This window comes from Filicampus tigris, chromosome 1, assembly GCF_054856515.1.
Source record: "Filicampus tigris isolate MCC_2025a chromosome 1, RoL_Ftig_1.0, whole genome shotgun sequence".
NCBI classification, from domain to species: Eukaryota; Metazoa; Chordata; class Actinopteri; order Syngnathiformes; family Syngnathidae; genus Filicampus; species Filicampus tigris.
The window spans coordinates 24,780,791-24,796,224 of NC_141217.1; the positions used below are offsets into that span (position 1 = coordinate 24,780,791).

At 39.9% G+C, this 15,434-nt stretch overlaps 1 protein-coding gene across 3 annotated transcripts in view; it reads left to right on the forward strand.

Annotated features, from left to right (window-relative positions):
• Nucleotides 1-15,434, forward strand: part of hdac7a (histone deacetylase 7a) — an 83,742-nt gene continuing 68,308 nt past the window's right edge. For 2 of the 3 annotated variants that reach the window (XM_086028776.1, XM_086028784.1), the window contains exons 1-4: nucleotides 1-158; nucleotides 2,766-2,882; nucleotides 4,533-4,576; nucleotides 4,675-4,785. The gene's annotated coding sequence lies outside the window, so the exon portion shown is untranslated. Of the gene's footprint in view, nucleotides 159-2,765; nucleotides 2,883-4,532; nucleotides 4,577-4,650; nucleotides 4,786-15,434 lie in introns of all 3 variants that reach the window. The other variant, XM_086028791.1, reaches the window with a different exon arrangement.

The following is a 15,434-nucleotide window of genomic DNA, read 5'->3' on the forward strand; positions in this document are numbered from 1 at the left end:
GATGTTTCGCCCCCCCACCAGGGGGCAGTGTTGGATTAATTATCCTGTTTGTGGTGCTAGACGGTAGCGGCAACCGCCGTTCAGCTCAGCGTTGCAATCCCAACAGACACGAGCAGACGTACGTTGTACGGTGTTGGGATGCCGTTCATTTAATTATTGTAAGTATTGAACTAATGCTTATTTGACACTCTTATGTTATTGCTGTGTCATCTTTATTCCTGCAATATGTGTGTATTTTAATTACGTTTTGAATGAACATGTTGCCCTGCTGTTAGTTAGCTAGACCACAATGGTTGGATGCGAGAAGTATACTGTTACAGTTGTCAATCTCGGTACATTTATATTGTTTTTCGTATCTTATTGATTTATTTTAATGCAGGGCTTCCTCATCTCTCTTTAAAAACTCATATTGACATTGAGGAGTGTCATTCATCTGCCGTTAGCATTTCTCCCACGGACGGTCAATTTGAAAAAAAAAAAAAAAGATCTTGACAAAGTCCTTCAAATCCCTTGAGGATTATTATCTAACAAGCGAATCATCGAAACATTTTTACTGTAATTGACTATAGTTTACTATTTCAGCTTTTTCTCCTCGAGTTGTCTTCATTTTTAGTTTGAACACTTCCAAAACCTCTACTAATATAAAGAATCTTATTTCTTATGTCTTATTTGTAGCTAGCTGGTCTATGCACATAAACCATGAACATATATGCTCAAGTAAAGTTGCACAAAGGCTGTTGAAATTAAATTGAATGCTTTATGATACAAAAAATGCTAAGTTTAAATTTTAATTCATAATAATACTGGCATAATAAACTGCCCTATTGAAAATGTTTACAGGCAATAAAATACAGTTTGCTGCAATGCACAATATGAATTTAAGAGGTAAAAGCTGTTCTTAAAAAAGGAAACCAAGTGGTTGCTCATTAAGTGACATTTATTAAGTAAAAATATAGTTTATCCAAATGCACAATTACTTAATAGAATTTTCTGTCCGACTGAAATATTCAATGCTGCAGCCTGACATTCAACCTCCCCATTGTACTGTCGTACTTGTAGTGATTGTTTAATAAAACCCAAGCTTCAGGTCCCTGTTAACCTGCAAAAAAGCTCCTCAAAGAAAAAAAAATAGTTTTTTCAAGCCTCGCTACATGCTCCAAACCAAATCTGGAAAATACATCATATAGTATAGATGCCAACTAATTTTAAAGCAGCACATATTCAGTTTGTTGTTTTGCTCCTGGGCCCCCTCTATAGGTGTGAAGTGGTGTCTAGTAAAGTGCAAAAGTGAGAGGCTGATTCATGAGTTTGTCCAGGTCATCCTCATATTCTTGCTTGTTGTCTTTACCCGACTAAAACAAGGAGGTTCTGGACGCCAAATAGTTTCTCGAAAATATCAACAAGAATAACACACTGGAGTTACATTAATATAATTTTTTTTTAGCTCTGTCTCAGTTGTATGGATTTATGTTCTGTGTTGTGGCTCCGCATTCCTCTGGCTGCAGTTGGACTTGTCTGGCATTGTTACAGTGGTTTGTGGGGAGGGTTCAAGATGGACGGTTCATCCCATCCAGTCAAATTTTTGGGGGGCGACTCTGACACAGAAGTTATTTTCTTTCGAGCTCTCACACGAGCTCAAACCGGTGGGTGTCATTCATATTTGCACACTTGTAAGGTTTTACTTGCAAACTATCAAAGAAAACATTGTCTCAGATGAGACATTTCAGCAGTGCTAATTCTCAGGTAAGTGCAAAAAGAAGGAAGAGCACAAGTAACTCCACAATTACTGAAGGAGACACATGGAAAATCGACTTTTCAATTGCTCATAGACAACTAGTTGGGTATCTCGAGTGGCTGCCGACTATATTACAGTTTGGTTTATTATGACTAATAGCCCTTGTAAAAGGAATACGCAGCACTCCAAAAAATATATTATTTGTATGGAACAGCACAATATGAATTTGAGCTAACTCCCTTGCTCTTATTCTGGTTAGTCAAAGTTTGTGTTGATGTTTATTCTCTGCCAAGACACACTGGAGAGTAGATCACAGATCACATAAACAGGAATGTATACGCTCCAGGAAGTTCTACTTTTAGTTTCATATCTTTTTATTTATTTTCTGGAAAAGACTACTGGTAGAATGCCAATGATATCTAAAGTAATGTTTCTGGTAAAATTTATCTCAATGAAGGAGGTATTTTTAGCTTTTTGGACATGTTTTGTTTTACTTCCCGGGTGGAGCTACAGTATAATTCAGGTGGATCAGTTCTTATGTAGTAAAGAAACCACTGCAAAAATAATCAGTTTATGCAAACAAATACCATGCCAAGAAACTGAAGTGTTTGTGATTTTCTGCAGATGTCAAAATTATTCATTTGTGACACAAGCACATGCGGCAAGCCCCATCCTTGATTTTGAAGTCCTCTTGTTTTTTCTTTTGTTTAATTATTTCATCTTGCGGCAGTTTAATTTGCTTTCCAGCGCTGTGTATATATACAGTACATATACATGCTCCCAATGTTGCTGATATATTGGACATAAATCTATCCATTCAGTCCCCGGTTTTGTTTTTATTTGATAAATTACATTCTTCAAACTTTCTTCCTTCCTGTTTGTGCTCTGTCTTCAGCGTTCTGCCTCTCTCTCGCTCTTTTTTTTTTTTTTTTCCAAGAAGCATGCGAGAGCACAATTGTGAGCTTTTCCATACAAAGCAGTCATATTTATCCTTGTGGTCTTCCAAACGTTTATTTTTGGTTCTCTTCAGGGACAACACATCTGCAGGAAAAGCGAGTGAGCCCGCAACTGGTGCTTTCCCTGCGGGGATCATCATCGCCTGGGTAAAAATAGGAAGGTCTTTTCTGGGCAATGGAATTAAAGATTGGTGAGTTCCTCTTGTGGGTGCTTTCTTGCTTTCTCTCAGGAGGACAGTGGACCAATGGACCTGCGCCACCGTCACTCCTTTTTTTCTTTGTTTTTGCTCTTGTGTCTTCTGAACGATCCAGCTATTTGAGTGATCACAAACCCGAGAGTGCCAGTGATTTTAGAGCATTTTTACAGATTTTTTAAAGTGATGTTTGAATATTTCTTTTTATATTGAATCTACCAAATTAAGGAATAGACTCTCTTCTTTCACCCCAAAATTGTTTGATTTCACCTTTTTCTATTCTATTGTCAGCAGTAGAACATAAGTACCGGTAGATTTTAAAGAAATTCAGCTGCTTTTGTGTAAACAAACATCAATTCCTTTTTCTAATATTTTTTTCTTTCGTGACATCTCTAACATCTGAACACTTTAATCTATTTGGCTAAATTTGGTGTGTCTCTATGCCTGGATAGTTTCTTGGCCCTGAGATGCTACAAGGTGGTGACAAAGCACTTTTTTTCTGCTAGACAAGATAATCTTCATATTAGATGCAATGTTGGCAAGGATATTAGCATTAACACAGTAGGGCAGGTGCCCTGGCTGGTCCACCAATATGCCATGGGCCATCCAGGGTTGCCATGGCAATAACCTGAAAGCCCTCTGCATTTAAAGGCTAGGCGTGGACGTGGATCTCAAAACTGTCTCTACACAAAAAATGTATTCTAAAAATAATTCCTCTGAGTAGACAGTTTTATCAGGCCAGAATTATTTATCAAAGTTTTTATATATGTGACATTCCAACCACGTCTCCTATAACGAATCCCTTTAAGATTTAAATCTTTGCCAATTCTTTATTGCAGCATGGCTGTAGCTGCTATAAATCTTTATGTGCGCTGCTATGGATGACAACTCCTGCTTGTAAATTCTGCTTGTAACTTTTTTTATTCAAAAGTGTCCAGAAACATATTTGGAAAAAAAGATGTTAAAAGCATTATGTCACAGGCGCTATTTGGCCTCTGCCTCGCACTCATACCAAGTGATTGAAGGGACTTATCGCACAGGATGAGAAAATGTGAGTAATGAGTTTGAATGACAGTGGCTTTTTATGGACTAAAAAATAACTTCGTTCTGTCTGGCTGCAATTTCAAACAATATAAATATAAATAACAAAAGACGCAGACGATACAGATCAACCATACAGCATTACTAAGCAGCCGATCAGGACATTTTCTTGAATATACTTTTTACCAGATTATTCTCGCACTCGCATAGCGTAATGGCACCAGCCATGTTTCATGCTCACTTTATCTATCACCATTTGATATCAAAACTGACATCTTGGCAAGCAACAAATTGCTTTCAGAATAACATGAGCACTGACGCAAATATAAACACACTTACAGACACATGGACAATCTGGTCCCCACACATCTGAATTTATAGAAGATGAGGCTTGACAAATGTTTTTCCGTATGAATGAGGTGTGTCAGAACTGTCCAGGACTGGACAATAAACAGTATCAAATTTTCCCTTTTAATGTGGGCCAGATGACCAGCTTGTCTACAAAGAGATCCCTGTCATAAGATACAAGCTTCTGAAATGGTCCAGAATAGATCATATAAGTGGCACAATTACATGCTTTTAAATTGCTTTTTCTTTTTTTAATAGTATTGAGGCCACGTTTGGTTCGCAAGTCCCTGCTGAAGGCTCAGGTAACAAATGCGCAGCCTCCTACTTGTGCAAAGTAAAGGGCAACCATTTTACTTTCTATAATGAATATGTTCAGTTTGATAACATATTCCCGATGCAGTATTTTAGGGTTTACGGTGGAAAAAAATTGACCAGTGCTCAAGAAGAGGGTCAATCTCTGTGTGCCAAACCAGGTCCCGTGTCAAGAGGAAATGACTGCACACACTCCAAGGTATGTGGAGTGTCCAGGGCGAGGGCTGGTAGACACAAGCACGCACACACACAGGGTTAATACCTGCATGCGTGTGTGTAAACATCCCCAGCAGGCAACCACACACACAATCTTAAGATCAAGACTAAAGTGACACATTTGCTTTGGATCTTAAACACACAAACTGGAGCCCGCGGTTCACAGTGTGGGTGCTGAGTGTGTTATTTTTTTAGACTGCCTGTGAGAGTTAAAAATGGAATGTTTCAGCTACATAAAACACTTCCTGTTTTGACGACTTCCTCGCTGAGCCGTCCCCTCAACAAAATAGTCCCAGAGCCCCTCAACAGTCTGACTGACACAGGGGAAAAAAAAAAATACGTGTTTCTGTTCAAATAATTCCACACATTGCAGCGTGGTAGCACATTCTCGTCATGTTATTCTTGAATTTTATTGTCCCCAACAGAGTACTTGGTTGTTTGTGTGTGCACTGCAGAATGGAGGATTTCCTTATGTGTGCAGCATTATCGGGGGGTGGGCGGTCGATCTATACTATATTTCTTTCTGTTCTGTTCTGTTCTTTATGTTTCTTTTTTGTTTTATTGGAATAAGGATAAAATGTTATACAGCATTGTCCTTATAACAATTTCGTAGAAAAATGATACCAGTTGCGACAGATAGTTGAGGGGTGCAATGTTTTCTTCCTGGTGGGCACTAATATATTATCTAATATATTTGCAACGCTTTCATTTTGATTTTGTAATTCAGGAGGTTAATTTGACCGTGAACAGAAGAGTTCTCGTGTAATGTACTGCATGTGTACATAAAAAAATAAATGGAAAATGAAATCAATGTGATGTGAAACCATTATATGTTAAATCTAGGCCATTGCATTTATAAAGTTTTAAAGTGTACAAACATCTTCCTGAAGCATAATCTAGTAGAGGCTGAATAGTAATGAATCAGGTGTGAACAATGTACACTGAAATATTGTTCAGTTTCCCTTCAACTTTTGGGTGATGGGTCAAATTGACTCAGGGACATTATTGTTGTTCCACCTGAGTAATGGACGTAACAGTTGGGTTAATGAGTGAGGTAGGTGAGGAAATAATGCCAGCCACGACCCCTTCTTCACTTTGTACCGTTTGTCCGCCGACACATTCCACTTCTTGCTTTTTCATTCCATCTCTCTAATCCCTGCAGCTGTTGCTCTTACTTGCACTGTGGCCTCCTTCGGACAAAACCCATCTGTACGTGTGTCTGTGTCTTTGTGGGAAAGTCACATGAGGAAAAGCTCTATTCTGGGTGAAGGGGGCCGAGAAAGGGTGAGTGTGCAGTGTGAGTGGCTGAATGAGTGGAGGAGAGTATGGGGAAATGAATTGGTGAATTCCTGTTGACTTGTACCATTTTGAGAATGCTCCCCCAAAACACATGCGCACACACGCACTGCTTCACATTCTCTCAAGCCCATTGTTTTCCCCATTCGCCGCCTTCCTCCATCCATCGATCGTCACGTCCTAGCAAAATACACGCTGGCTAAGCATTCGGACATCAGAAATCCATCAGCCACATCTGGCTCCATCATGGACACGCGAGGCAATTGTCTGCAAAGAATAGCTCTATAATAAGTGTTCGGGCTATAAAGTGTGTTGGTCCTTAGAAGCTATTTATGCATAATGTATAATGACTTTTATTGGATGATACACTGACTACTTGTAAGAGAAAAGTGTCATGCATGATGACACAAATCACCTACTTATCATTATGTCAATCATATTGGTCGTTACCTGAGCCCTGGGTAGTTGTGATGTCATTTTCAGTCGACAGAAATGACAAAATGGAAGTCCTCTGAGATGGCTAAAAAGGGGTGAATTTTGCTGTAATTTATGTTGTTGCTCTTTACAAAACCACTCATATATTTTGTCCCCCCCATCTTTTAATTTTCTACGCACCCTACCATATGAAAAAGATAAGACAGTAGCCTATTGTAACTTCTAGGCTGGCGTCACTTACAGTCACACAATGTTATAAAATCTCAATTTTCAGCCTGAAAAAATGTTCATAAAAAAATAGACCAATGTCGATGGTTAATTTAATATTCAAACAACTGGCGGCGGTCCGTGGGCCGCACTTTGAGTGACACTTTCATTCAACCGACCCTCCCGCACCGAGCCAACCTCCCCACCCCCCCGCCTAATTTTTTGGGGGCAAACTCCCAATAATCTTCAGAAAACACAGATAAACATTCATTATCTGTTCCCTATGGAGAATGGGGGGAATTGTGGGGGAAAAAAAACATCCAGGAAAAATCTGCAAATACAAAAAAGTCAATTATCTGGCATGGCAACTGTGTCTTACAAAGTATATTACAGCATTTTTTAGCTACTCTACCCACCTCTGCTCATAACTTGACAAAATGTCAGGATTTCTGTACAGGTATGTTTACTTTAAATTATGGGTGCAGTGACACGGAAAATAACGGTTTAAGCACTATTTTGGTTTTTGGTCACTCCTTTTTTTTCTTTACTATTTCTTTTCTTTCTGAACTAAACCAGAAACCGACCCATTTTATTTAATTGTATGCTGGTCAGTGAATACTTCCAGTCTGTCGGGTGCTGTTTGGCACACATGCTTGGTTTGTGTGTCAGTCAGAATAAAATAATACAAAAAAAAAAAAGACAATAAGCAGAGTCTCACTAAAGCTTTCACGGGGGTAGAACATTGGTCACGGAAGGGCACATCCAGTTTTGGGTCAGGTCCATTTAAATGTGGTCAAAGAATGCGTTTCACTGACAGATGTATGTGATTTGCACATTTTGTGGGGCAGCCTGTCGGGTTCTTGAAATAATCACCCTGACAGAACTGAGCCAAGTACAGTGGAACTTGTGAACACAGAGAACTAATTTGCATCAAAATCAGGGCAGTGTGGAGCCCACGCCCCAGTACGCCATGCTTGACATGCGGAAACAGAAATTCAAAATTGAACTTGCTGGAGTTCATAATGACATTGGCATGTAAACTGTAACTGTGTGACCCCAACACCCACACACACACAATAGTTATGTTAAGTTGAACAGAAATAGTGACTCACGGTGCTTTGGAAGCCTGTTCACACCCTGGTCCCTCACTCAAATCTGTCCCCCAAAGAACAACAACTCACTATTTTACTCCCCTTGCTCGCCGCAGCCATCGACGCCTCGCCACGAAAAATGGACTAATAACGGACAACTGATGAATGACAGACTAAATAAAGAGGCTTCCGTCTATGCTTAGTCCGTCTATTTTTACATTTTTCCCATCATTCGTCAATCGTCAGCAAAATGGGCGTCCGTTAGTGACGTTTAGAGGAACTGGTCCGTCACACACTGTAGGTTGAGCGCCCAGCTCTGTGAAATACCCTGAGGTACACCGCGTACGTCTGCGGAGCGGTGAATCTGTCTGCCTGCACCTCGATTAAATACACCAAAATTAAGAAGTTTAAAATTTGGGGGATTTTTTTTTATTTTTTTTTTTAGTATGTCGAAGTTGGTCGTCGGAAACACTAATGAAAGCCCGTTTAAAATGATAGTCGGACCGGCCCATAGGCGATTGCTATTTGGTCCGTCTGGACAAAATGGCGGATAAACAAATGGCGGAAGGGTACCCCGGTTGTAGGTGGAAAGTGATAAACGGACCGCGAATGATGATATTGTAGGAAGGTTCAATATTGTTCCGAGTGATTCGGAAAATTTTCACCAAATGTTAAGCAAGCATTAATATACACTGTATAGTGAAACTTGAGCATCTAAAAAGCACTTATTTCCATGCCCAGTTAGTGATGCACTGAGAGGGTAACTTATAACTGTAAAAGGGTAAATAAGTGCATTTTACGGTGACTAAAGCGCTTGACAAAGCCCCACATTCACCTACCCATGTACATATTCAAACTGCATGAGGCACCTGCTGCCATGCAATGCGCTGCCAGGCCCACTGAGAGCAAACTAGGGTTCAGTGTCTTGACCCTTTGCGCACTGGACGACCTGCTGTGACAACCGAGACCCAGCCTTCCAGAGTTTCTACTTTCCGACTAGTCATTCACATAAAGTAACTACTTTTCTAGTTTTCATCTGTGGTCTTGATAATCAATTGGGCCACCACATCTGCAGGTTAACAAAATTATATTCTGCTGCTTTGGTTTTGAAGGACTTTGATCATATGTAATAGAAAGGGTTACAGTTCGTGAAAAGTGCTCAAATGACCACACGTGGTGATCCTTGTCCTCGGTTACATTTATTAGCAGTGACATTTCACATTCTGGAGGTAGTCCAGAATATAGTTACAGTATTTGTCTGTGTTCTTCAGAGATGTAATTCCGAGTTTGAAGGACAAATGTGTTAACCATTTTAAAAGCCTGTTTGGAAGGATAGTCACTATAACAGATGCACATGATCTGTATTAAGCATGAGGTTTTAGTGCACTTTTTGTTTCAGTCTTTATCTGGCTGCCTGGTGGAAATCTCAGAGGTTTGATGATTAAATAATGAGAAAATTGCTAGCAGATTTAGAGCTGTACATCACTCTCCATGTCTCTATTTATAACTCCCAAAGGTGCCGCCACTGTGACCACACAGCCACTACGGTACATGATGGCGTTTTAATGAACGCAATCAAAAAAATCATATCTCTTCCCTGATGGTTTTGTACTTTGGAGATGGCTCCATATTACATGTACACACTTGGCTGTAGGTCTTATTTCAGGAAGATCCCGCTTGATTGTGAGATCATTGTCTTTTAAGGTGGCTCTTTGAAATTACATGTACAGTACTTTTATCAATGGCTACTTAGTTTTCACAAACAAAAATGAACGAATGACATCATCAGGAAATAAATAAATAAATACTTATAGATATGTAGTAATTGCTTTATGTTCGCTGTACCTTACTTAACTTATATAAATAAGTTAAGTTTAGGGGAAGAGAACTTTATTAATTTCATTTTTGTGGTATTACAACCTTTGGTTTGGATAAGATGCCTTCATTCTCTAAAAAAATAGGACTATATTCTCCCCCCCGAAAAAAATGCTTTCCTGTGACTTTATTCATACAGGGATGTCAGATTTACTCTGTGTGATGGTCACAATCATATCAGAGTGCAAATCTAAAGTAGAGAAGGGTAATTGGTCTCATGTTTGTTTTATTTATGCGCCCATTCCCATATGTAAATATGCTTCTTTATTTTACTTTTACGACATAATATCTCAAATTATTTTGCTGACCCAAAAGTAAAGGCATTTATTTGAATGAACAGTGCACCTAAAACATACAGTCTATTAGAATGGAGGCCACTATTTGTGGATGTACAATGTTTCAAATTCAAATTTATTTTATTTGGCCCTTGAGATGAGCCATCTCATTTTAGAGGGGGTCCAATATGCTCTGACCATTGTATCCAACATCGTTCCCATATATTTCAGACAAGCAAAGTTTAAATATCCGAGTCAATTTAGGCCCTCTTTTAGCAACAAAATGACAAAACAGTGTGTGTTGGTAGGAAGTGAGTGAGCGCTGTGTAGCCAGGGAGTATTGCATGTCATCTATGACGGTAACATTCCTTAAGTAGGTCAAGTAGAGATTGAAGAAGCTGGTTCCCAGACTTTTCTATAAACCTGCTGATGTAATGTCAACACACAAAACAGCAGCAGCTGCTGGCATCAATGGATCTGGACCCCATAATATCCCCGCCTCTGCTGCTCTTCCTCCCCCCTCTTTGTAGTCTTCTTTCCCAGTCTTGTTCTTGGTTTCACTGTTACCCACCTTAAATTCAACCACTTGAATCCATCATTCCCTTGCAGCACACATGTATCTTAATCCTGCATATTCATGCAATAAACCTTAACATTTGACCTTTCTGTCCTACCTTTCTATTGTGCTTGTTTACAGTAGCTCTTCACTTTGTTTACATTTGGGTTCCACTTCAGTGACCAACAGAGGAAGTTTCCACCCTTTCATAGGATTAATCATTGAGTCACAAAGTATCTGGCAACATCAATTGCTGACAGATAAATTTGCGCTCAGGGCAACAGCACAAAAGAAAGGCTTACTCCGGATTTATTACCAATTTATCTTACACATATCTTTGACTCTGTAAGTTATGCTTTAGAACTTATATGTAACTTATAGCAGTGGTGGGCGGTGCACTTTGGACCCGGGCCTTCAATGGGGAATGAAGTGATCTAATCCACCCATTAATACCACCACTATCACGTCGCATTTTCACATATTAATATACAAAAACACGAGAGAGCAAGAGCGAGAGAGAGAGAGAGAACATTCTGATTCGACTGAAGATGGGCTCAGGTAATGACCATTCACTGCTCAGCTTGTGAATGTCACATGACCAAACTCAGAATTGTCATCAACAGGAACCGTTTAGTCATTACAGTGGTTTACAAATCTGAATTTCACAGACAAGCTGGGTGTTACCATCTGCCACTCTAACCATTGAAAATCCATGCATCCATCCATTATCGATACCGCTTATCCTCACAAGGGTCGCGGGGCGTGCTGGAGCCTATCCCAGCTGTCTTCGGGCAGTAGGCGGGGGACACCCTGAATTGGTTGCCAGCCAATCGCAGGGCACACAAAGACAAACATCCGCACTCACTATCACACTTAGGGGCAATTTAGAGAGTCCAATCAACTTACCATGTATGTTTTTGGAATGTGGGAGGTTGATTGAGAAAACCCAGGCAGGCACGGGGAGAACATGCAAACTCCACACAGGGAGGCCGGAGCTGGGATTGAACGAAATCATACTTGACAAATATATTTGTGTGTGGCAATAAAGGGCTGGATTCCAGTTGACAAATATAAATGTCTACGGCAAAGGATGAGTTAAGAACACAAATTATAGCTCACATTTTCCAATGTTTGTACAGAAGAAGGCTGTGGACCACTCACCTTACACAGACCCAAACGGAACTTTGAGCCGAATGAGATCTAGAGTGGGCGGCCATCTGCCTGGACACAGGAAAAAGAAATAGGGGTGGGTGATGGTAACATTGAAGAAAGATGAGCATAGCAGATTTAAAGATAGTCATAATTTTAGCATTGAGTTGATTGCAATGTTTCATATTAATAATAAGATGAAGAGCATCATGTTGCACAAAGGCACACAAAAAGCTCTACGCTTTTAATCAGAAGGTTTTCCAGCATAATGAGTGTCAAGGTATAAGTTCTCTGCCCATTAGCAAACCTTTTGCAGCACCAGACCCTCACCCCCACCCCCTCCCCACATACATGGCAAGAATGCTGCAGTATTCAAATAAACAACAAAACATTAACAACACATTTCATAGCTGTAAAGATGTCATATTACAGAATAGAATAATCTTATATTAGCGGTAGTCTCCCGCTGGGGACCTTTTCTGTTACTTTCGCACTGTATACTGACTGACATATTGACTGAGTGTACCAAAAGCCGTTTATTTGTCTATTTCCCTCTGCTTGTTCGTTGTCAGAGGCAGCCGGCTTGTCTGTCCAATGGTTCCATAGATGGTATCGTGAATGAAACGGTAACAATAAATTCCCATTGATGTCCTTTTTACCACATGGTCACCTAAATTTGATCAATTCTTTTCCGTGGCTCATGTGACAGCCCTCCATCAAGTTTCGTACACATTTTCGATTTTGAATTTGAATTTAGTAGTCCAGTCCTGCTAAGTGTATCTGTCATACTGTTTACTGTTTTGCTATTTGCGCTAAAGGACTACTGTGAAAAAGGTAATTAAAACAACATTAGCAGACTTTCTGTATCATACGATATTTTCTTTAGTGCAATGGTGCCATCAGATAAGAATTTGATTTCTTCTTGTGATGTCTTTCCCCATTGAAATGAATGGAAATACCAATGCCATTAATCCGTTTTTGTCTCTCCCTAAAAAACAACAACAAAAAATCCTTTACAAAAATTTACGGTAATGACCTCATGGAATGGAATTAGAAAGAATTCAACAGTTTTTGTCACGCTCCTCATTCAGTGCACATTGTGCTGCTTATTCTGGTGTGCGCCTTGTGGGACAGAATAAAACAAGAATACGGAGAAACTGTAGGCCCACTAGAAACTCAGCTCATCCCTTGGCTTCTCAGAACAGCAGTAATATCAGTCTTTCTGCACAGAGGATAAGGTATATATGCCTGTGAGTATTGTAATATTATCTGTGTACATTTGTGAAAATTTACAAAAAAAACTTGTGTCCAAATAGTCATTGTTTAAAGGATAACAACATTGCCACATAGATGTTAAATTTTAGCCTGTGTGCCCATGGGGTCATGAGGCTGTCGTTCTCTTTGTTCTATGTTTATTTGGACAGTAACCTTCAGCTGACAGTGGCAAGAAACAGCTTGAAGTTTATATAATAATGTTAAAGAATATTTAATCATGTTATCTGCCAAACAGCTGCTTGTTGTGAGTTGAGTATCTCAAGTTTTCACTTGAAAGAAAGAAAAAAGAAATAAATCGTAAAATTAAAACAGAATGCACGAGCTGTTTTTTAAGAAGTGTGAATTCATTGAATACTACTTAAACACTTAACAAGAGTTGAAAGTATGGTTTATTGTAAACTTGTAGCAGGATAAATCTACCATCTACTGTATCTGTGTGGTAATTGTAGGAAGGTTCAGTATTGTTCCGAGTGAATTGTTAAGACTTGATGTTTTGGTCTCCATGTTTTCCTGCCAGCAGGCCTGATTAGTGAGGCTGAGCAGATGAGGCTGGTAACCAAAACAGAGGAGGAGACGTGGAAACACACAACAAATCATCCACACACACTAATCATCATTGTGTACAGCTGTGACATCTTTCCATGTGTCAGTGAGAGACAGTAAGTGTGAGCGGGAGTTCAGTCAAAGTCAACGACTAAAAAAAGGCTGTGATGGTTTAAATGTGTGCCTTTGTGAGCACAAGTTCTTTTAATAACTGGAAGGTATAACTAGTCGAAATGACGCATCTGGATTGCGTGTGTGTACTGTATGTCTTCATTGTTATGTTTTGCCACAATGAGACTCAGATGTGCTAAACACATCTGATAAACAAGCACAACCAGTGGGAAAGTGCGCAGATCTAACATCTTGCTGGAAATTAAAGCAAGGGGAGTTTTTATGGTAATATTGCAAATGAGTATCTGCTGTCTTGCACTTGTGAGACCCACCCAGTGTGACATATTGCTATCGCCTGTGTTCTCATGGGACGTGCCAGAAGGAGGCCTGCAAACTATTTCAAAGTTCTCATGGCAAAGTTGACCCAACAACAGAGTTTGATTTTATTTTCATCATACAAAATTGATATGGCTCTGCATTTTGCATCTCCACCCCACATTCTGGCGACCTTTCATACTCATACATAATTGTCTTAGGATAATTTGGGTGTCTCAGCCCATCACAGTAAACACAGAAAAAAAAAATCCGCGCTTAGTAAGGGTGGTCATAATAAATCGTTACAACATTTTGGGGTATTTAGGGCTTTTGTCAACCATGTGGAATTTCAATCTGATGTTCGTGTCAATGAGGTTATGCTGTATAGATGCAACCTCTTAATCCAATCCAGTTTGTTGCCTTTGCTTGTTGTCATAGAAATACAGCACAAATGACTCTCAACAGACAGACTGAAGACTTTAAATTTTCCATAGGTGTGAATGTGAACAGTTTTTCGCACATCTTATCTTCTATTGGATATTTGGTAGAACAGAACAAGAGGTGCCCAGTCAGTTCACACACACCAAACACACTAGCAAACACACTAAGGTTGACCTAGAGGGCAGGAAATTTAGTTAGCAGGGCGTAATGCAGCTCCTTGTGTGTGTAATCAGAGCAGGCTTACAATATAGGGCCATTGTGAGGTGGATCGCAGGGAACCAGCGCACGCTCGGGGAAGCTGCCCCTATCACCAGATATGATTAATGCTGGGGAGAATGTGTGCGGGGGGGGGGGTTGTCTGTGTGGGTGGTGACGAGCCTTGCGTGGGAGTCGTGGCTGACGGGTTGTGGCGGGAATGTGTGTAAAAGTGAATATGACAGGGATTTGTATAGGTTTGAAAGGTTCATTCGACCTTTAATTGTTGGAATTTATTGACACAAGTATCAGAAATGTTGAAGACTTGGTCCCGGCTTTGCAGTCAAATCAGCTTCCACTCTTCTCTACAAGATTATGGAGTGTGTCTGGAGGAATTTTTGCACATTCATCTAGAACATCATAGAACATTCATTTGCGATGTCAGAAGAATGTTTGAATTCTTTGCATTTTAAACTCTTCTTGCAATATTTATGGGGACACAGCCAGGCTGGAACTGAAAAATAATAATTGCCAATTTGTGACCCATGCGTGTATGCTGGGAAAACACAAATAGTCTATATATAAAAACTGGATGGTTACCGACCTGTTGATGCTGTCTCTTCATAGTTGTTGTGCACGCGCTTAACTCCAGGTGAAGATACTCAGAGTTGAGTAAACTGATTCAAATCAGCTTATCCGGAACCGGAAACTCCGAATTTCCTATCTCAGAGTACAGCTCGAGATCAGGATTTAACTCAGAGTTTGTTGAACCTGCTTTGTGAGACATGACATGCCCCGCGGGATGCCTCTGTGCTCAACAACAACAAAAAATCAATTTCATGTTTTTTTTCAAAAGACATGGCTGGGA